Below are 23,745 nucleotides of genomic sequence, written 5' to 3' on the forward strand. Positions count from 1 at the left end.
ATTCAAAGCTATGTCATGTACAAGAGAGGGATAAAGCGAAACTACGTCGCATGTCAACCAACAATATGTGTTTTTCCATGGCAACCCATCTAGAAGTGAAACAACATGTTTCGTGTCACGGAGGTAGCTAGGTAGGGCTTTAACCAGGGGTTGGAGATGGTGGTCCACCCATTCACTCAATCTCTCCGACAAAGATCCTATCCCCGACACTATGGGTCTGAGTGGAGGGGGAAAGACATTTTTATGGATCTTTGGGAGGGAGTGAAAAATGGGGACCACAGGGTTGTTAACTAACAAATATTCGGCAATTCTCTGGTCGAACACTCCCATTTTAAGACCCTCATCAATTAGAACTTTCAACTGTGTTTGAAATTTTTTTGTGGGATCACTATTTACCTCCCTATAGGTAGTCTCATCTGAGATGATAAGTAGATTGAGTTTACTATAGAGACCTGCGTTAAGCAATATCACCGCTCCACCTTTATCAGCCTGGCGTATAACCAGGTCCTTATTATTCTTTAATTCTTTCAAGGCTATTCTGAGTGGAGGGGTGAGATTGTCAAACCTACCAGGTCTATCTTCCGTGACTTTTTTATTCAACTCTATGAGTTCGGATTCCACCCTGTCCTGGAACAAGTCCAGAACCTCTGGACGTGACTGGACAGGGTAGAAATACCGGTTGCTAGTCTTAAAGGATAGATTGCCATCAATATATTCATGTGAACTGGATTCCGCTGTCAGTTTACGAAGTGTAGTAATATGCATTTGGTCATGGAAAGAGTTCATATTTACATTTAAAGACAATTCTGTTGAGTTACATTCATCGTGTGCAGGAGTATTTAAGTTGATATTGCCAACCTGTCCTTCAATGGGACAATCGAAATGTTTTCTTAAAGTAATGTTCCTCGCAAATTTATTAATGTCCAGCAACGTATTGAACAGGTTAAATGATATGGAAGGGGAGAAGCCCAGGCCTTTAGATAAAAGTTCTGTCTGCTCATCGGAAATAATATAGCTCGAGAGGTTGAAGACCGGACTGTCCCTTATTTTTGTTGTCTCAGCACATACCGTTTTTCGGTGTTTCCTCCCGGCTCTTCTTCGTTTTTTGATGTTGAAGGCTTACGTTTTTTCTTTTTGTTTTTAGTTATTGAATTAGTGGAGGAATCCGATGCCTCGTCAGAAGTGGCAATATAGGATGTGTCATGTTCTGTGTCCGAAAAACTTACTTTCAGGTCCGATTTGGACCCTCTTTTGCTCTTATTTTTAAGGATGGATTTTCTTGCTGCACCTGAATTGGAGGTTCTGTCTCTTTTCCAGTCATAGACTTTGTCTAAAGCATAGTCCTGTGTGTCACGCTGGAATTTAATCTTTTTTATATCCATAATGTTTTGTTCCAGTTTTGTCATATTCTCCTTAATTTTCATATCGAACGTATCAAAATCCGGGAGATTGGTAACATTTTGGACTTTTGACTGTAGTTCCTTTATTTGTGCACTCACGGAGGTGAGTTCTGCTTCTTCATGCTCAATAATTAGTTTCATTAGTCTGAAAGAACAATCGGACAAAATGCAGTTCCATTTTTTTAAAAATTCAGGGGTGTAGACAAATGTCGGTAATTTTTTCAAACGTAAGCCCCTTGGGATCATCTCCTTGTCAATGTAGGACTTTAACGTAGTTGAATCCCACCAGATTTTTAATTCTTTAGTCAGTAAATCCTCTAGTTGGTGCATACTTGTCCTCAAGTTAAAAAGTTCATTTGATTCTGGAGCAGTGATATTAACATCAAAAATGCTTGCGGCTTTGGAAAATCTTTCACTGGCATTGTGAAACTCCGCCAAACACGCTGCTCCATTGTATGACTCCATGCTCATAATAAATGGGTATCAACTCCGACATATGGTGTGCACGACAAGAAAGCTTTCAAATGAAGTCAATAGCAAGGAAAGTGTCAGCTCACCTGGATCGTTGATGGTATACCCTTGTGGAGCTGTGGAGCACGGACCCTTATCCCGCTTCCAAGAGATTGCTGGGAACCACAAAACTTCTTGTCCAGCTTCACAAACACAGGTCCACGTGCGTTTTTTTGAAAAAACTGTTAATCTTTATTTTCAAATCCAATACATGGGATAAAATCGCATGGAGTCATAGTGTGAATCAAAGAAGAATCGCCTACGCGTTTCGGGTAGGTACACTACCCTTATTCATGGCTAACTTAAAATGGTTTGTTCATGGGTTTAAATAGTAGTGTGTTCAATCATGTGACCGGACCTGGGGCGGAAACGTCCGATCCTATCACAGGTGGAACACACTAACTAGCTTCAATACAACAACAGTTAGTAAACATTTACATAAACAAACGTAATGTTAAAAGACATGTGAGGAAGTATGCATGCAGGGTGACTGCTCGTATCCTTAAAACCATATGTGGCCATAGTCCAGACTTGGATTTTAAGTTAATATTGACAGATAACATCTAATCTCTTATTTAACCCCTTTGGTACTCTGGTTTCTGCAGAAAAGATCCAGAACGTTTCACGGTTCAAGAGTTTCCTTCTATGGTCACCCCCACGTACTGGTTTCAACACCTTCTCGATGCCCATACAACTGAAAGCACTGCAATCGCCGTCATGAATATTACGGAAGGAACATTACTTTAAGAAAACATTTCGATTGTCCCATTGAAGGACAGGTTGGCAATATCAACTTAAATACTCCTGCACACGATGAATGTAACTCAACAGAATTGTCTTTAAATGTAAATATGAACTCTTTCCATGACCAAATGCATATTACTACACTTCGTAAACTGACAGCGGAATCCAGTTCACATGAATATATTGATGGCAATCTATCCTTTAAGACTAGCAACCGGTATTTCTACCCTGTCCAGTCACGTCCAGAGGTTCTGGACTTGTTCCAGGACAGGGTGGAATCCGAACTCATAGAGTTGAATAAAAAAGTCACGGAAGATAGACCTGGTAGGTTTGACAATCTCACCCCTCCACTCAGAATAGCCTTGAAAGAATTAAAGAATAATAAGGACCTGGTTATACGCCAGGCTGATAAAGGTGGAGCGGTGATATTGCTTAACGCAGGTCTCTATAGTAAACTCAATCTACTTATCATCTCAGATGAGACTACCTATAGGGAGGTAAATAGTGATCCCACAAAAAAATTTCAAACACAGTTGAAAGTTCTAATTGATGAGGGTCTTAAAATGGGAGTGTTCGACCAGAGAATTGCCGAATATTTGTTAGTTAACAACCCTGTGGTCCCCATTTTTCACTCCCTCCCAAAGATCCATAAAAATGTCTTTCCCCCTCCACTCAGACCCATAGTGTCGGGGATAGGATCTTTGTCGGAGAGATTGAGTGAATGGGTGGACCACCATCTCCAACCCCTGGTTAAAGCCCTACCTAGCTACCTCCGTGACACGAAACATGTTGTTTCACTTCTAGATGGGTTGCCATGGAAAAACACATATTGTTGGTTGACATGCGACGTAGTTTCGCTTTATCCCTCTCTTGTACATGACATAGCTTTGAATTCACTATCGTATTTTTTTGACACAGTATAGTCATTATGCACCTCATGTGAGGAATTTTATTATTATGGCTATGGAGTTTTTGCTATCCAAAAATTATTTTTCATTTGACAAAAAATTTTTCGTTCAGCAATGTGGAGCGTCTATGGGGGGGAAATGTTCTCCCTCCCTGGCGAACATCTATATGGCGATTTGGGAAGAGACTTTCCTGTTCTCACCTAACAATCCCTTCCTCTCCCATATCGGGTGGTATGGTCGTTATATTGACGACCTGCTCCTGATATGGGAGGGGACGGAATCACAGATTGCTGCGTTCCACAACTATATAAACGACAACCATATGAACTTAAAGTTTACATTTAGCTCCAATTTTGAGAGCATGAATTTTTTGGATATCACACTCAATAGTGGAATCCAGGTAACAATTACTCCATATGCCAAACCAACTACAGTGAATTCCATACTTGAGGCCACGTCATGCCATGCTCCACATACTATAAAAAATATACCTGTTGGTGAACTTATAAGACTTAAAAGAAATTGTTCCCAACAGTCAGTATATTCTGAGGAAAGCCGGAAAAAATGCCAAGGACTGATGACTAGAAAGTACCCACCCTGGATGCTAAATAGAGCCACTAATATTGTTAATAAAATCCCTAGAATCCAACTTACCAGTGAAAATAGGACGCGAATCCAATCCTCCAACTCATCTCAATGTCCAATTACATTTGTCACTGCCTTTAGTTCCCAATTCACAGAAGTGACAAATATCATTAAAAAGCACTTACCACTTTTATTGACAGATAATGCGATCGCAAAATATATAGAAGGGAATGTCAGGTTTGTTTCAAAGAAGGCACCCACACTAGCGAGTATCTTATCCCCCAGCCTCTTCAGCTCCGGAAACAATAGGAATAACACTTGGCTGTCCACGATAGGATTCTATAAATGTGGACATACCAAGTGTATTTGTTGCACACATGCAGAACCTTCAAAAGAATTCTTATCTTTAAGTACAGGGAATAAGTTTAAAATTACTCACTTTATTAACTGTAATACTCCATTTGTCATTTACATCATTACATGCAACATATGTCGGATCCAATATGTTGGATGTACAAGTGGGCCACTGAAAACTCGCATTCGCCGTCATTTATCTGATGCAAAGAACAAAGATTCAGTCAATATTTCTATGGCTTCAAGACATTTCCGTAATATTCATGACGGCGATTGCAGTGCTTTCAGTTGTATGGGCATCGAGAAGGTGTTGAAACCAGTACGTGGGGGTGACCATAGAAGGAAACTCTTGAACCGTGAAACGTTCTGGATCTTTTCCGCAGAAACCAGAGTACCAAAGGGGTTAAATAAGAGATTAGATGTTATCTGTCAATATTAACTTAAAATCCAAGTCTGGACTATGGCCACATATGGTTTTAAGGATACGAGCAGTCACCCTGCATGCATACTTCCTCACATGTCTTTTAACATTACGTTTGTTTATGTAAATGTTTACTAACTGTTGTTGTATTGAAGCTAGTTAGTGTGTTCCACCTGTGATAGGATCGGACGTTTCCGCCCCAGGTCCGGTCACATGATTGAACACACTACTATTTAAACCCATGAACAAACCATTTTAAGTTAGCCATGAATAAGGGTAGTGTACCTACCCGAAACGCGTAGGCGATTCTTCTTTGATTCACACTGACTCCATGCGATTTTATCCCATGTATTGGATTTGAAAATAAAGATTAACAGTTTTTTCAAAAAAACGCACGTGGACCTGTGTTTGTGAAGCTGGACAAGAAGTTTTGTGGTTCCCAGCAATCTCTTGGAAGCGGGATAAGGGTCCGTGCTCCACAGCTCCACAAGGGTATACCATCAACGATCCAGGTGAGCTGACACTTTCCTTGCTATTGACTTCCCACATTATTGTCCTATTTTTAAAACTGCACCCCTCTAACTATTCGAAACTGCCTTTGTTAAAGGAAACCTACCACTTGAAATGGTAGGTGTAAGCTGCAAATACCGAGCACCAGCTCAGGGTGAGCTGGTGCTGGAGCTTACTTTCGTTATTGTCCTAAACCGCTGTATCACGGTTTAAAAAAAAATGGAGTTCTATTTGGAATTTTTAAATTTTGACAATAAAAGGATTATTTGGTCTTAAAACTTTCATCCAGGATAAAATTTGAAAATACATCTTAGATTTTGTTGTGCAGTTTCTTATCAGTAGAGCAATACCCAAAATGTCAAAACTACCTTAACTACCTTAGGGGCACAGAGCAGAAGGAGGCATTGAGCTTTTAAAGGACAGGTTTTGATGATGTTGTTTTCAGGTGCCATTATATATTTGAAAAGTCCCTGAGCTATGAGAACAGTGAAACTCCCCCAGAGAATTTGTCAAGGTTTATTTTTACCACCACAGATGTTTTAACCCCTTAATGCGTAACAAATTTTATTTTCCCGTGATGTTATTTATTATTCCCTGTCATGTAGTGGGAAGCTGTAAAACAATTCCAAATGTGGAAAAATTGAAAAAGAAAACTGCATCTGCGTCATGTTCTTGTGGGCTCAGTTTTTACGACTTTCACTCTGCGATCCAAATAACACCTCTGCTTTATTCTTTGGTTCGGTGCGATCGCGGTGATACCAAATTTATACAGGTTTTATTGTGTTTTAATTAGAGATGAGCGAGTATACTCGTCCGAGCTTGATGCTCGTTCGAGTATTAAGGTACTCGAAACGGCTCGTTGCTCGGACGAGTATTTCCCCTGCTCGAGATCGAGCATTTAATTAAAAAAACACAGTGAAGAACAAAGAAGAATAGAATAAAAACAGTGAACACAGTGAACACAGGATCATTTAAGTGAAAAACACAGTGAAAACCACAGTGAAGAATAGATTACAGATGTTCGGCACATCTGCTTACTTGTCGGGAGATACGCGCGGAACGGTGCGAACAAAATAGCATGTGAAGAACAATATATATGTGTGAAGAATACATTGCAGAACACGGTGAGCAGGACAGAGACAACGAGGAGCAGCACAGAGACACCGGGGAGCAGCACAGAGACACCGGGGAGCAGCACGGAGACATGGGGCAGCGGCAGCATGGAGACATCAGGGAGCGGCACGGAGCGGCACGGAGACATCGGGGCACGGAGACATCGGGGCAAGGAGACATCGGGGAGCGGCGGGGAGCCGCACGGAGACATCGTTGCACGGAGACATCGGGGAGCGTCACGGAGCGGCACGGAGACATCAGGGCACGGAGACAGCGGGGCACGGAGACATCAGGGCACGGAGACAGCGGGGCACGGAGACAGCAGGGCACGGAGACATCGGGGCACGGAGACATCGGGGCACGGAGACAGCGGGGCACGGAGACATCGGGGCACGGAGACATCGGGGCACGGAGACAGCGGGGCACGGAGACAGCGGGGCACGGAGACAGCGGGGCACGGAGACAGCGGGGCACGGAGCGGCACGGAGACATCGGGGCACGGAGACATCGGGGCACGGAGACATCGGGGCACGGAGACAGCGTGGCACGGAGACAGCGGGGCACGGAGACATCGGGGCACGGAGACAGGGGGTGCACGGAGACAGCGGGGCACGGAGACAGCGGGGCACGGAGACAGCGGGGCACGGAGACAGCGTATCTCCCGACAAGTAAGCAGATGTGCCGAACATCTGCAATCTATTCTTCACTGTGTTTTTCACTTAAATGATCCTGTGGTCACTGTTTTTATTCTATTCTTCACTGTTCTTCACATCTGCTAACTTGTTGGGAGATAATATATGCGCGGAACAGTGAAGAATAGATTGCAGATGTTTGCATACATCTGCTAACTTATCAGAAGACATTCTCTTTCAATTAATTAACACATTTTATTCCCGAACCATGGTCCCTTTGAAAAATGCTCGAGTCTCCCATTGACTTCAATGGGGCTCGTTATTCGAGACGAGCACTCGAGCATCTGGAAAAGTTTGTCTCGAATAACGAGCACTCGAGCATTTTAGTGCTCGCTCATCTCTAGTTTTAATACATTTTCAAAAATTAAACGAATGTGTACAAAAAAGAAAAAAATTTTTTGGCCATCTTCTGATGCTAACTTTTTCATACTTAGGTGCACGGAGATGTGTGAGGTGTCATTTTTTGTGAAGAAATGTGAATACTCGGGTCAAACGAAGACCCGAGGGTACCATGGCAACCAATCTCCGCCCCCCGATGACGTTCGGGGGAGCGGCGAACGGAGGTAAGATGGCGGCGCCCATGCGCTGCCACGTTTAAAGTGCCGCCAGCGACTTTGCCGGCCACAAAGAAAGGGTTAACACCCGCGATCGGTGCAAGCACCGACCGCAGGTGATTGCGATGGATCTTTGCTGCGATATGCAGCAAAGTCCATCTCTGTATGAAGAAGGCTCAGCCCGTGAGCACTCTTCATACAACCTTCACAGCGTGAAGGGGTTGTTTAAAGAAAGTATTTACATTGGCTTGTGTAAGCGAAAATCTTTTTCCAAAACTCCTTATTTTGGCCCCTAAATTTATTTTTAGAAGGGGTTAAAGAAATAAACGCACCCCATATCTTGTTACCCACTTTCTTCTGAGTGCAGTAATATCCCACATGTGGTCAGAAACTGCTATATGGGTGCATTGTGGGGCTTGGAAGAGAAGGAGCATCTATAGGCAGATTTTGCTGGATTTCAGGTGCTATGTCATAGGGCAGTAAAAACCTCCAAAGAGTGGACATATTTTAAAAACTGGATCCCTCAAGGACTATATTTGGGGGCACAATACCCCATTATTTAACCTTTATTAGCTTTTTTGGGGGGAGGGTTGCAAAAAAAAAATTATTCAGTAATGAATTTATAAATTTTTTTGTGTGTGTTTTATCTTTATATGGCATAGCTTACATGTTAGTTATCTTTGAGTCAGTAAAGTTACGGTAATCTCCTTTATATAGCTTTTTTTATGTCTGACTTGTTCTACCCAATAAAAAGACATTTGGAGAGAAACATTTTCTTGATTCTGCATTTCCGTCAAAGTGGTGTAATATTTTAATAATTTTGTTTATTGAGCTGTTTTAAGGCTTTTTGCGGTACGAGTTGTACTATTTATTGGTATCAAGCAGGGGTAAATGTGACTTTGATCACTTTTTATGGTGTTTTATTTTGTTTAATTGGATGCGCAAACATCTTAATTTTTGCAGTTTTTTTTAAGGTGTTCACCATACGGGTTCAGTAATGATTTTATTTTATTGTACGGGTTGTTACGCATGCGACCCAATGTGTGCTGTTTGTGTGGTGATTTTCATGTTTTGTTGAGTTTGGTTGTTTTATACCATATGGGGCATTTAGGGTACTTTTCCCACTTTTTTTTTTTGTCCCCCTCTGTTCAAATTAATACACCGCCATACTGATGTATAGCATTGCATTCTACCAGGCAGCCTATGGAAATGGATAGGCTGACAATTGTACTGCTGGCTCTGACCCTGCAGGCAGTCAGACCCCAGGGCTCCCGTGGAGATGGTCAGCACCCCCATACTTGGCGCCCAGGGGGGGAGGGCACGATCACGATCACTGGGAGAAGAGGTGGGTAACCCCTTTAGGTGCTAATAGGTAGATCTGAGATGGAAGGTTTCCTTTAATCCTCTTGCCCAAGATACCATGATATACATTAATCAAAAGCAAAGCAACACTCCCAAAAATTTGGAGTGCTTCGTTGGTTTTGATTATTGTAGATCGATATGGTCTTAGACAGCCTATACATAGAGAACCTATGTATGATAAATTCTCCCCAATGCATCTACAGGCAGTCCCTGGGTTACATACAAGATAGGTTCCTTGAGTTTGTACTTAAGTTGAATTTGTATGCAAGTCAGAACTGTGTATTTTTATTGCAACTCCAGGCAAAATTTGTTCTGTCCCAGTTACAATCGAATTTTCAAAATTATTTGCTCTAATTGGACCAAGGATTATCAATAAAATTTCTTTACAAACACCTTACAGCTGATCATTGCAGCCTGGGAGCAAAGTAAAGCATTCAGAGGCATTCATCCAGGGGTCAGATGGGGTAAAGGGGTCCATCTGTAAGTGGGGTGTCCTTAAGTAGGGGATTGCCTGTACACGTTGGGATATCGGAACCATATGCTACTACATAGAAACAGAGAGACACAAAGCTGCCATTGGCAGAGAAAATACCCATATCCGGACAAAAAAATGTAATGTCTTGTTGTAAAACGTCACTTTTATTAAACTTCAAATTAAAAAATGTGTGTGGAGGCATTACTCCAGAATGCTTTAAAGAATTGAAGTTAAAAGCACAGTAGAGTAGGCTCAATGGGTCAATGAGGAGTATTCACTCACTACTAATGTATCACATTAACGTCATGCATGCGATCTAAGATCTCTTGGGCATAGCTGTGGCGTGATGAACAAGGTGGCAGACTCCGCTGGATCTCCAGCATAAGGGGTTGCTTTTGGGTAGCTTGGTCTAGGGTATTGTGACAGATATTTGCCTGTCCTCAATCCTTACAAAAAATCATACTACATAGATCCTAATGGACGTCTCACTAGTATTCATGTATAACGGTTAGAAGACCAGTTAGTGTGATACATGTTTGATACACTAATAGCCCTACCCCTGATGAAGCCAGCTTGCTGGTGAAACATGTCGGGGGGCTAAAGTGCAATTTCCTTTTTTTAATTAGCAGTGCAGTTAGGCTCTGATTCAAATCCATAGTATACAACTAGCTAGCTTGTATCTCTCAGTGACAGCATAGTGTGGCTACCAGAACGCTATCCATTCACAGACTCCTGTTGTGTAGGGCCCTGGTCATTTTATATGACTAACCCACATACACTTACAGGGGGTCAGCGGTAACTGGTCTTCTAACCGTTATACATGAATACTAGTGAGACGTCCATTAGGATCTATGTAGTATGACTTTTTGTAAGGATTGAGGACAGGCAAATATCTGTCACAATACCCTAGACCAAGCTACCCAAAAGCAACCCCTTATGCTGGAGATCCAGCGGAGTCTGCCACCTTGTTCATCAAGCCACAGCTATGCCCAAGAGATCTTAGATCGCATGTATGATGTTAATGTGATACATTAGTAGTGAGTGAATACTCCTCATTGACCCATTGAGCCTACTCTACTGTGCTTTTAACTTCAATTCTTTAAAGCATTCTGGAGTAATGCCTCCACACACATTTTTTAATTTGACGTTTAATAAAAGTGACGTTTTACAACAAGACATTAAATTTTTTTGTCCGGTTATGGGTATTTTCTCTGCCAATGGCAGCTTTGTGTCTCTCTGTGTAATAAACCCCCTGCCGCGACAATTGGTCCATTTTTTGTAATATAATACATAGAAACAGCACCCGCACCAAGATTAAAAGAATGATAGAGACAGTCTTATATTGCACCACATTTATCACAGTGTCTGATGCTGCATGATAAATCTGACACTGTCTCCACCCTATAGAAGAATATATATAGAGAGAGTAAGAGCACAGGAGAGATGCTGCAGAATGGTGGGCTCGTGGTTAATACCAGCAGAATAAATATGGTGACAGATGACATCTGATTAGAAAATTTTTCCTTTTCTTCTTCTACCTGGCTGCTAAGTCAGCTTCTTCCAACCACTTGTCTCTGCAGATTTAGCAATATAAAAATTTTGGCAACTACATAAAACAAACTGGATACTTGTTTGCTGAATTGTTTGAGTAGCCAGTATAGGAACAGTGCCGCCACAAAAGCCAATGTAATAACATGGACCTCACAGTAGCCAATAGTCAGTGTTCCCACTAAAGCCAATATTGTAAGTAGCTAATATAATCACAGTAGCCAATATAGTTTTAGTGCCCGACAGTAGCCAAGTCACAGCGCCACCCGACTAGCAAAGTCAAAGTGCCCCCTACAGAACATAAGTCACAGCATTCCCCAACAGGTGCCAAGACCAAGTCTCCATACATGAAAGGTAGGCTACGGCTTTTTCACTAGAATCAAGGATTGTAAACCGCATAAGTACATAAAGTTGTGTGCCTGCTCTAGCAGGATCCGCTCTTCTTTTAGCTTCTTATGCCCTGGTTTTTACCAAAAAAAGGCTTCTAAAATTATGTAAATTAAAGGCTCCTGATTCTGTAGGTTTTAATGGAGCCTGGAGCCCCTCAGGCTCATTTTTATAATTTGTAACGTCTTTTTTAACTTAAAAACAAGGACATAAGAAGAGTGGATCATGCCAGAGAGGGCATATGCCTGTATGTAAGTATGATTGGTTTACAATCCTTGATCCTGGTGTTATATGTCCTTTAAACACATGGGGATGTTTAGGGTTTGGTGCTGATAACATCTGGTACTACAATGCCTTCTGAATTCATACATAGTAATATAAGTTATAACCATATTTTAGAATTTGGAACACTACTATTAATTTTTCCCAACCAGGAACTGGTGCTGATGTTGCAGTGATATATCTGTCGCCGCACAACATCGCGAAGGGGGATGTCCCCACGGACATCACAGGCTTGTTTGTACAGATGGACTAATTACAGCGATCAGAGACTGTGGGGGATCCAAGGCTCTCCACGCTCTTCAACACCACCATTCTGCGTTTGGTAGTGTTGGAGAGCAGTGTGTCTTGAGATCTGTCCTTTATTGTCCTATATTTTGCACCACTACACCCATCATTCATTCCCCTCCAAGTGTAATCCCACTTCCCTGTACTAGCCCCCTCCCCCGGTCGTCTGTATTCCCTCCCCCCCCCCCAAACCGCACTTTTAAGTGCGAATCGTGTGAAGTAGGTGTTTTGTGGAGGGGGAGGAGTAGTGATTCTGTGGAGAGGTAGGGGTTCTGTGGAGGAGGAGGCGTTTTGTTGTCGTTCTGTGTTGTTCTGTGAAGGAGTACGTATTGTTCTGTGCAGTTCTGTGTTGTTCTGCAGAGGAGTATGTGTTGTTCTATGTAGTGCAGGGTAGGTTGTATACTAGCCCCCCCATCATGTCCCAGAAGACATATACTGATTTGGAGGTGTATAATTATATGGCCTCTGATATGGAATCAGCTAGTGGGAACGAGTGTCCATTTTATTTGTCTACCTTGTCCTCCCAAAGCGACTCTGAGAAACCCCCGAGAAGGCTTGGGACCTCTGCCGGGGTCCCCGGGACCTCTGCCATGGTGCCCGGGACTTTTGACCCCATATGGGTGACCCCCAGTATCTATGCCCCTCAGGTCCCTAATTTTACGGCCAGTCCTGGGATACAAAGAGACATGGCAGGGCTCGGACCAGTGGACTTTTTCAAGTTCTTTTTTAGTGAGGACCTAGTTGGTCTGATGGTATCCCAGATCTCTACGCTGCACGATAAATTTCCCAAAGCCACAATTTTTTTTTTTGCGCAACCCCACAGGTAGACCCCTGTCAGTGCAGTAGAGATGGAGAACTATTGAGGCATAGTACTTCTTATGGAACTGGTCAAAAAGCCCGCTATTAGGGACTATTGGAGCACAGGCATACTGTATCACAACCCAATGTTCCACATGGCGATGAATAGGATCCGCTTTGAAGGTATCCATAGGTTTTTCATTTTGCTGACAATGCACCTTGCCCACCCCAGTTATATGTTGCATAAGGTCCGGACCTTATGCAACTTATCTGAGTTCCCGATTTATGGAAGTGTATACTCCAAAGAGGCACATATCAGTGTGCGAGTCCCCGGCACATTTCAAAGGGAGACTTCAGTTCCGCCAGTACCTGCCCAATAAGAGGGCAAGGTATGGCGTGAAGATGTATAAGCTGTGTGAGAGTGCATCAGGGTACACTTTTAGGTTCATGAAGGGAAGGACTCTAGATTAGTGCCCCCTGAATGCCCCCCCATCCTGGGAATTGCTGGAAAGATAGTTTGGGATTTGGTGCACACACTATTGGACCAGGGCTACCACCTCTACCTGGATCATTTTTATACCAGTGTTACCCTGTTGAAGTGTCTCGCTTCCAGACAAACTGCCGCATGCGGCACTGTTAGGAAAAATCAGAGAGGTCTCCCGAAGTCGCTGCTATGGGAAAATCTCAGAAGGCACGAAAGCCAAGCACTAAGCAGTGACCGTTTTGTGTGTTAGTACAAGGACAGCCCTCTTCTCCTTGTAACTAACAACAATACATGGGCACAGCACCACCCCTGCCCCTGTATGAGGTACCAGTGCCCAAACCCCCAAGCAGGACTGTATATTGGATTACAATAGTTACATGGGAGGGGTGGATTTGTCAGACCTGGTGCTTTAGCCATATAACTCCATGCGGAAGTCGGGGGTGTGGTACAAGAAGCTGGTCATGCACATCATGCAAATGGCACTGTATAATGCTTACATGTTAGATTGATGTGCAGGCCAGAGGGGAACTTTCCTGGAATTTCAAGAGGTGGTAGTCAAGCAATTGATTTTTAGAGACCAGGAAGGGGGGAGTGCTTGTACGTCTGGAAGCGAGGCCACATCACGCATTGTACCAGGGCAGCACTTTCCAGGAGAAGTTCCCCAAACTGCCAGCAAGGAAAGGAATCAAAATATGTGCTGGGTGTGCTCCAAAAAGGGCATAAGGAGGGAATCCATATAACAGTTTGATACGTGCCCTGACAAACCAGGGTTATGCATGAAGGAGTGTTTCCGGATTTACCACACGTCCCTGGATATACAATTGTGATGTTTGTCTAAAGTGGCATGTGTTGGGCACAATAAATTAGGCACAAAAATGACATTTTTGAGATAAAAACATTTTTTACCCTGCACCATTTACTTTGCATTCGATTTTGGCCTGCATGTTGGAGGTTAAAAATGCTCACCACAACCACAAATTCTTGAGGGGTCTAGTTTCCGAAATGGTGACATCTTTAGAGGTTTTCTATTGTACTGTTACTTCAGGGGCTCTTCAATTACACTGGGGCACCACAAAACATTTGCAGCCAAATTGGTCTTCCAAAAACCAAATAGTACGAACTCTGTTCTGGACATCGCTGTGCGACGAAACAGCAGTTGACATCCACATGTCTGGTATTGCTGTACTCGGAAGAAGCAGGGCAAAAATTTTGGGATGTATATTTACCTCAAATTCCTTCTGAATGTGTCCATTTTAGGGCTAAATTAGAAAAATCGTAATCAAAAATTTAAATTTCAAAATTTCCAATCCATTGGATTTCTCAAAATAATTAAAGGGTTAACAGACTTCTTAAATGCTGATTTGAATAGGTTGAGAGGTTAACTTGTGGGGATATATAGTATAAAAGCCTTTAGAGGGCACTTCCAAACTGAATTGATCACCAAAAGTTTCTAAAAAAAAGTGCTGAGCCTTAACGTACAAACAGGCTGCGTCCTTAAGGAGTTAAAGTCAAAATCAAGTGTTTTATTTTCACACTTCAATGACAAAACATAAATTCAGCCTTAGATTAGGCATAAACAAAACAAATGCAATCACAGAACCTTTCTATACATGCACCTGTTTGCCAGGCACCCTCTCTTGGCCAGCAAGCTATGGAGACATTCAGTTACCGTAGCTCGTGGACTCAAACCAGCATTCAGATCTCCTTTTGGTGCCCTTCCTACTCAATCTGGCCTGGAGTCTACAGTCATGGCCATAAGTTTTGAGAATGACACAAATCTTATATTTTCACATGATCTGTTGCCCTCTGGTTTTTATGTGTGTCAGATGTTTTTCTCACATACAGAAATACAAGTGCAATCATAGTATGAGTAACAAAAGCTTTTATTGACAGTTAGAATGAGTTAATGCAGCAAGTAAATATTTGCAGTGTTGACCCTTCTTCTTCAGGACCTCTGCAATTCTCCCTGGCAGCTCTCAATCAACTTCTGGACCAAATCCCGACTGATAGCAGTCCATTTTTGCACAATCAATGTTTGCATTTTGTCACAATTTGTTTGTTTTTGTTTGTTCACCCGTCTCTTAATGATTGACCACAAGTTCTCAATGGGATTAAGATCTGGGGAGTTTCCAGGCCATGGACCCAAAATCTCTGTTTTGTTCCCTGAGCCATTTAGTCATCACCTTTGCTTTATGGCAAGGTTCTCCATCATGCTGGAAAAGGCATTGTTGATCACCAAACTGCTCGTGGATGGTTGGGAGAAGTTGCTCTTGGAGAACATTCTGGTACCATTCTTTATTCAAGGATGTGCGTTGAGGCAAGACTGTGAGAGAGCCGATTCCCTTGGCTGAGAAGCAACCCCACACTTGAATGGTTGAAGGATGCTTTACAGTTGGCATGAGACAAGACTGGTGGTATCGCTCACCTTGTCTTCTCCTAACAAGCTGTTTTCCAGAAGTTCCAAACAATTGGAAAGGAGATTCATCAGAGAAAATGACTTTACCCCAGTCCTCAGCAGTCCACTCCCTGTACCTTTTGCAGAATATCAGTTTGTCCCTGATGTTTTTTCTGGAGAGAAGTGGCTTCTATGCTGCCGCCTTGGAGCCTTTTTGGCAACAATGGAACCTCTCTCCTTGAATTCCTTGATGATGTGATAGATTGGTTAACACAAGAGAAACAATGATGCCAAGCACCAGCCTCCTTTTAAAATGTCCAGTGGTGTGATTCTTACTTAATCATGACAGATTGATCTCCAGCCCTGTCCTCATCAACACCCACACCTGTGTTAATGGAGCAATCACTGATGTTAGCTGCTCCTTTTAAGGCAGGCCTGCAATGAAGTTGAAATGTGTTTTGGGGGAAAAAGTTCATTTTCTAGGCAAATATTGACATTGCAATTAATTTCTGTTAAGCTGAGTTAACATTCTGGAGTATATTCAAATTGCCATTATAAAACCTGATGAAGTAGACTTTGTAAAAATTAACATTTGTATCATTCCAAAACTTTTGGCCATGATTGTATATCAGGCTTTAGCGTGTCCTGTGACCTGCACCAGTGGGCTACACAAAAATCCAGGAGCGAAGACTAGATGGAGTAGGTGTCCCACTAACAGCTTACCCCTACTCCATAATAAGCAAGCCTAGTACGGACTTTACAAAGGTGTCTATGCTGGCTAGGACAACATAGACAAAACAGACAACTGCTTGCCACATGTCCGCATTAACCCTTCGGTTACTGCAGACAAATTCAGGGCTTTTACCACACACCCTTTAACTGCTTGTACAACAGATACCTGCCCTCTAAAATTACACTTCTCAGTTTCTCATGTATTTAAATTTTTATGCAAGTTATCACAGAAATAAGCATCCAAAACAGCAAAAGACCATCAGTGTTATACACAAACTCATGTGCTATGTCAATTACAGCAGCACAATAAAATATGCGATAAGTGCATATTATGGATTAATCGAAAGAAGGAGAATACGAAGGATCACAATAAAGGGAAGACTGAAAGTAATGTAGAAGGAAGGGAAGGTGGAGGAGGCAAGAAAGGCCATAGGTGTGGAAGACCCTACCTCCATCCCTGGCACTGTTACCTACCAGTGAGCTTTGGATTTTCCACTTTCATTGGGGTATTATGATTAGAGATGAGCGAGCACTAAAATGCTCGGGTACTCGTTATTCGAGACGAACTTTTCCCGATGCTCGAGTGCTCGTCTCGAATAACGAGCCCCATTGAAGTCAATGGGAGACTCGAGCATTTTTCAAGGGGACCAAGGATCTGCACAGGGAAGCTTGGCCAAGCACCTGGGAACCTCAGAAAAGGATGGAAACACCACGGAAATGGACAGGAAACAGCAGGGGCAGCATGCATGGATGCCTCTGAGGCTGCTTAATCGCACCATTATGCCAAAACTATGGGCAACAGCATGGCAATGACAGAGTGACCGAATGAGGCTAGATAGCATCTAAAACATCCAATAATTGACCCTGACACTATAGGGGACGGCATGCAGAGGCAGCGGCAGCAGCGGCAGGCTAGAGTGTGTCTTGGCAACATACCCCAAATGGACTCAGGCTTAAAACCAATGGGTGGCAGAGAGGAACCAAAGGAGGTGAGCAAGAAGCGCTCAAATAATATCGGTAAATGATAAAAGTTTGCCAGTATATTTTGTGGATTACAAAGCAGGGTGGCGACAAAGTTAACAAGTTTGATGAGGAAGCCATGAAAACAACCCAAAATTCTGCCTGACACAGCTCGTTTGATAAGGGGACCATGTATTGAGGCAGTGAACTAGTAGTAGATTAAAGGTGCTGCAGTTAAAACTATGTTAGTTGGATCTTGGGATGGAGCTGGTGCTCCGCTGCCAGGCGAGCTTTCGCCAATCCAAGCCCCTGTCTCTAGGCTACTCCCCAAACAGCACTTCTAAGAACCATTTGTATAAGATCAAGTGTAGTAGCGTTCTTATAAGTTTAGGATATGGCGGGTGAGGGGAATGTAAACAGATGCTCAAGAAGCGCTGAAATAATATCGGTAAATGATAAAAGTTTGCCAGTATATTTTGTGGATTACACAGCAGGGTGGCGACAAAGTTAACAAGTTTGATGTGGAAGCCATGAAAACAACCCAAAATTCTGCCTGACACAGCTCGTTTGATAAGGGGACCATGTATGGAGGCAGCTATATGGACTACTTTTGGAGGCAGCTATGGTGATGACGTGTGGAGGTAGCAATGGAGACAACGTGTGAAGGCAGCTAAAAAGACGACGTGTGGAGGCTGCTATGGAGACAATGTAATTTGGATAGTGCCTGTATGTGGCAGTCCAAAAAAGTTTTCAAACCAGAGGAGCAGGTAGCTGGTCCTCCAGAAAAATTACATAGATTGAGTGCCTGTATGTGGCACTCCCAAAAATTGTTTAAAACAGAGGTAGTTGGCCCTCCAGAAAAATTAAATACATAGAGTACTATAGCCAGAGCCAGTTGGCCCTGGCAAAAAAATTGCCAGTTTCCTCTGCTTTAGTGTACAAAGAGGAGGAAAAGGAGGACAATGAGGAGGAGGAGTGCATACATTATTCAGGTTCAGCTTCTTTCACCTGGTGGAGAATGGAAATGCGGAGAAATCCAGGCTTTATTCATCTTGATAAGCGTCAGCCTGTCAGCGCTGTCAGTCGACAGGCGTGTACGCTTATCGGTGATGATGCCACCAGCTGCACTGAAAACCCGCTCGGACAACACGCTAGCGGCAGGGCAGGCAAGAACCTCCAAGGCGTACAGCGCCAGTTCGTGCCACATGTCCAGCTTTGAAACCCAGTAGTTGTAGGGAGCTGTGTGATCATTTAGGACGATGGTATGGTCAGCTACGTACTCCCTCACCATCTTTCTGTAAAGATCAGCCCTACTCTGCCGAGACTGGGGACAGGTGACAGTGTCTTGCTGGGGTGACATAAAACTGGCAAAGGCCTTGTAAAGTGTACCCCTGCCAGTGCTGGACAAGCTGCCTGGTCGCCTACTCTCCCTCGCTACTTGTCCCGCAGAAGTACGCCCTCTGCCGCTAGCGCTGTCAGAAGGGAAATACTGTTTCAGCTTGTGCACCAGGGCCTGCTGGTATTCATGCATTCTCACACTCCTTTGCTCTCCAGGGATGAGAGTGGAAAGATTTTGCTTGTACCGTGGGTCCAGGAGAGTGAATACCCAGTAATCGGTGCTGGAATAAATTCTTTGAACGCAAGGGTCACGGGATAGGCAGCTTAGCATGAAATCTGCCATAGGCGCCAGAGTCCCAACGCGTAAGAATTCACTCCCCTCACTGGCCTGACTGTCCATTTCCTCCTCCTCCAACTCCTCTTCTTCTGCCCATACACGCTGAACAGTGAAGGACTGAACAATGGTCCCCTCTTCTGTCTCGCCAACATTCTCCTCCTCTTCCTCCTCATCCTCCTCCACCTCCTCCGATATGCGCTGAAAAAACAGACCTAAGGGTGATTTGGCTATCAACAAGGGAATCTTCTTCCCCCGTCTCTTGTGACGAGCGCAAAGCTTCCGACTTCATGCTGACCAGAGAGTTTTTCAACAGGCCAAGCAGCGGGATGGTGAGGCTGATGATGGCGGCATCACCACTGACCATCTGTGTTGACTCCTCAAAGTTACTCAGCACCTGACAGATATCAGACATCCACGGCCACTCCTCATTGTAGACTTGAGGAAGCTGACTGACCTGACTACCAGTTCTGGTGGAAGTTGACATCTGGCAGTCTACAATCGCTCTGCGCTGCTGGTAAACTCTGGATAACATGGTCAGTGTTGAATTCCACCTCGTGGGCACGTCGCACAACAGTCGGTGAGCGGGCAGTTGGAGGCGGTGCTGCGCTGCCCTGAGAGTGGCAGCATCAGTGCTGGACTTCCTGAAATGCGCATAGATGCGGCACACCTTCGTGAGCAAATCAGACAGATTGGGGTATGTCTTGAGGAAACGCTGAACTATGAGATTTAACACATGGGCCAGGCATGGCACATGTGTCAGTCTGCCGAGTTGCAGAGCTGCCACCAGGTTACGGCTGTTGTCACACACAACCATGCCTGGCTTCAGGTTCAGCTGTGCCAGCCACAGATCAGTCTGCGCCGTGATGCCCTGTAATAACTCTTGGGCGGTGTGCCTTTTATCGCCTAGGCTCAGCAGTTTGAGCACCGCCTGCTGTCGCTTAGCGATGGCACTGCTGCTGTGCCTAGAGCTACCGACTGATGGCGCCATGCCCAAGGATGGTAATTCAGAGGAGGAGGTGGAGGAGGGGTGGGAGGAGGAGGAGGCATAGTAGGCCTGAAAGACCTGGACCGAGGTAGGCCCCGCAATCCTCGGCGTCGGCAGTATATGACCAGCCCCAGGGTCAGACTCGGTCCCAGCCTCCACCAAGTTAACCCAATGTGCCGTCAGCGATATATAGTGGCCCTGCCCTGCAGCACTCGTCCACGTGTCCGTGGTCAGGTGGACCTTGTCAGAAACGGCGTTGGTCAGGGCACGGAGGATGTTCTCTGACACGTGCTTGTGCAGGGCTGGGACGGCACATCGGGAAAAGTAGTGGCGGCTGGGGACCGAATACCGAGGGGCGGCCGCCGCCATGAGGTTTCGAAAGGCCTCGGTCTCTACCAGCCTATAGGGCAGCATCTCCAGGCTAAGCAACTTGGAGATGTGGACGTTGAGGGCTTGGGCGTGTGGGTGGGTTGCGCTATACCTCCTTTTGCGCTCCAGCGTCTGGGGTATGGAGAGCTGAACGCTGGTGGATGCTGTGGAGGATCGTGGAGGCGACGATGGGGTTTTTGTGCCAGGGTCCTGGGCAGGGGGCTGACTAGCAGATGACACAGGGGAAGGAGCAGTGGTGTGCCCGGCCGGAGGTGAACGGGCTTGGTGCCATTGAGTGGGGTTCTTAGCATTCAGATGCCTGCGCATACTGGTGGTAGTTAAGCTAGTAGTGGTGGAACCCCTGCTGATCCTGGTTTGGCAAAGGTTGCACACCACAGTCCGTCGGTCATCCGGTGTTTATTTAAAGAACCTCCAGACTTCTGAAAATCTAGCCCTCGCCACGGGAGCTTGACTACGGGCAACATTTGGTGCTGATGCACCAGCTCTGGCCCTGCCTCTCCGTCTAGCCCCACCACTGCCTCTTCCAACCTGTTCTGCTATAGGATTCGCCTCCGTCTCAGAAGCACTGTGTTCACCCGGCCTATCAACCCAGCTTGGGTCTGTCACCTCATCATCCTCCAATCCCTCAGTCTGCTCCCCCCTCGGACTTCCTGCCCTGACAACAACTTCACCACTGTCTGACAACCGTGTCTCCTCATCGTCCGACACCTCTTTACACACTTCTTCCACTACGTGAATAATGTCATCATCACCCACAGACTGCGACTGGTGGAAAACCTGGGCATCGGAAAATAGCTCAGCAGCAGCAGGACAAGTGGTTTGTGACTGTGGGAAGGGTCCAGAAAACAGTTCCTCAGAGTATGCCGGTTCAAATGCCAAATTTTGGTGGGAGGGGGCAGACTGGGGGGAAGGAGGCTGAGGTGGAGGAGTGCCGATTTCGGTGACATGGGTGGACTGCGTGGAAGACTGACTGGTGGACAAATGGCTAGAAGCATTGTCCGCAATCCACGACATCACCTCTTCGCACTGTTCTGGCCTCAACAGTGCTCTACCACGAGTCCCAGTAACTTGAGACATGATGAACCTAGGGAGTGTACCTCTGCGGCGTTCCCCTGCTCCCCCATCAGCAGGTGGTGTCTCACCCCGCCCAGGACCACGGCCTCTGACCCCTGCAGTAGTTGGACGTCCACGCCCTCGTCCTCTACCCCTAGGCCTCGGGTTAAACATTTTCCAAATTAAAGTGTAAACTTGAAAAAAAAAAATTTTTTTTTAGTTTTTTATTTTTTTTAACAAAACGATGCTATCCTATTGCTATGGCTAGTTTCTAACCTACACTGACAGCACACAACTGGATTTTGTGCTTTGCAAGATGAGTTTGAGCTATAAAATGAAATAAAGGTAAAAAAAAAAAAAATCAGCAGACTCTGCCTAATTCTACTCAAACCCCTAATAAATTGTCCCACTTCGGTGTTGGAGGTGGATATGCGTGTCACTAAGAGCTAAACACAACGGTCGCAGGTCTCCCAGCAAATTCCTCACAGTATGGTACTAGCTGCACTACTAGTGCCAGCAAGGCCAGCCACAAGCAAACAAAAAAAAGGGAAATATAACGCTATTGTAGGCCTAAGTAAGCCGTTGGGGTTCTCCTATGGCTATTTTGTAGCCTACAATGAGAGCACACTGCTTTGCAAGAGGAGTTTGAGCTATAAAATGAAATACAGCTAAAAAAAAAAATATCAGCAGACTCTGCCTAATTCTACTCAAACCCCTAATAAATTGTCCCACTTCGGTGTTGGAGGTGGATATGTGTGTCACTAAGAGCTAAACACAACGGTAGCAAGTCCCCCTGCAAATTCCTCACAAAATGGTACTAGCTGCACTACTAATGCCAGCAAGCCCAGCCACAAGCAAACAACATTTTATTTTACTTTTTTTTATTGTAGCCCTAAGAAGGGCTGTTAGGTTCTTGTAGAATCACTCCTGCCTAACACTATTCTAATAGAACACCCTAACGCTTTCCCTGACCAGCAGCAGCTCTCTCCCTAGCGGCATCCAGACACAGAATGATCCGAGCAGCGCAGGCAGGGGCTAGTCTATTCCAGGGTCACCTGATCTGGCCAGCCAACCACTGCTATCGACGTGTAAGGGTACCACGTCATGCTGGGTGGAGTGCAGAGTCTCTTGGCTTGGGATTGGCTCTGTTTCTGGCCGCCAAAAAGCAAAACAGTGGGAGATGCCATTTTCTCGAGCGGGCGAAGTATTCGTCCGAGCAACGAGCAGTTTCGAGTACGCTAATGCTCGAACGAGCATCAAGCTCGGACGAGTATGTTCGCTTATCTCTAATTATGATTCAATTTGAAGAAGAGGGAAAAGAACAGTGAAACCAAGTTTTCTGGAAGCAAGATGCTCTTTTGGGTCTAAGTTCAGCAGACTCTCCAACCAATAGTTTGTTAACCCTCCCCAGACATTGGTGAACAGAAGGGGGATGAGAAGATTGCCAGCAACCCGGGAGGCATGCTTTAGTGGCATTCAATAGGTGCCAAACCAGAGACTTTCTGTATGTGGCAAGGGAAATATCATGGTGATGTAAAAGGACCCAGCGTGCAATGGATCTACCTGTGACCTTGTTATCCATCCACATAGCCGAAGTCACAGAATGAGGCAATTGTAGGGCTGCTCCAAAAAATCACCAGGAGCGCCCGCTTATCATCCCTGCAACAGCAGCAGAGCTGAAAAACCACTACAAACATTTTTATGAAGTATGGAACCCTGTTCCATCTGGTGAAGAATTTATAGTTAGTTCCCGGGTATGCTGTACTCGGAAATGATTTGTGAGCTAAAAGAGAGAGCTTATCCCTCTGCTCCAAGATTATTCTGATCTGTATTAGAACATTCCACATATGTCTCCAGGATTTATCCCAAGCTGCGCCAACTTCTTTGATTGTTTGTTCATTAACCACCCCTGTTTATCCTTCCCTCTATGTTATCCCCATAATGGTACAGTGTCATCTCCCAACCTCCTTAATGGAATGTAAGCTCTAGCAAGTAGGGCCCTCATTCTTGTTTCATTGCTCTACGATGTTTTATTTTGTTTTTATATGTTTTCATGACCTGTAAAGCTATGCAGAATTACATGTCACTATATAAAGATTTACCGTAGTGACCCACTTATTATTCAGAATTACATGTATACATT

At 44.5% G+C, this 23,745-nt stretch overlaps 1 protein-coding gene across 1 annotated transcript in view; it reads right to left on the reverse strand.

The window, feature by feature from the left end:
* Positions 1-23,745, reverse strand: part of SLC6A18 (solute carrier family 6 member 18) — a 212,753-nt gene that overhangs the window by 110,355 nt on the left and 78,653 nt on the right. The window lies entirely within an intron of this gene.

Source organism: Engystomops pustulosus, chromosome 5 (assembly GCF_040894005.1).
Source record: "Engystomops pustulosus chromosome 5, aEngPut4.maternal, whole genome shotgun sequence".
Taxonomy (NCBI): domain Eukaryota; kingdom Metazoa; phylum Chordata; class Amphibia; order Anura; family Leptodactylidae; genus Engystomops; species Engystomops pustulosus.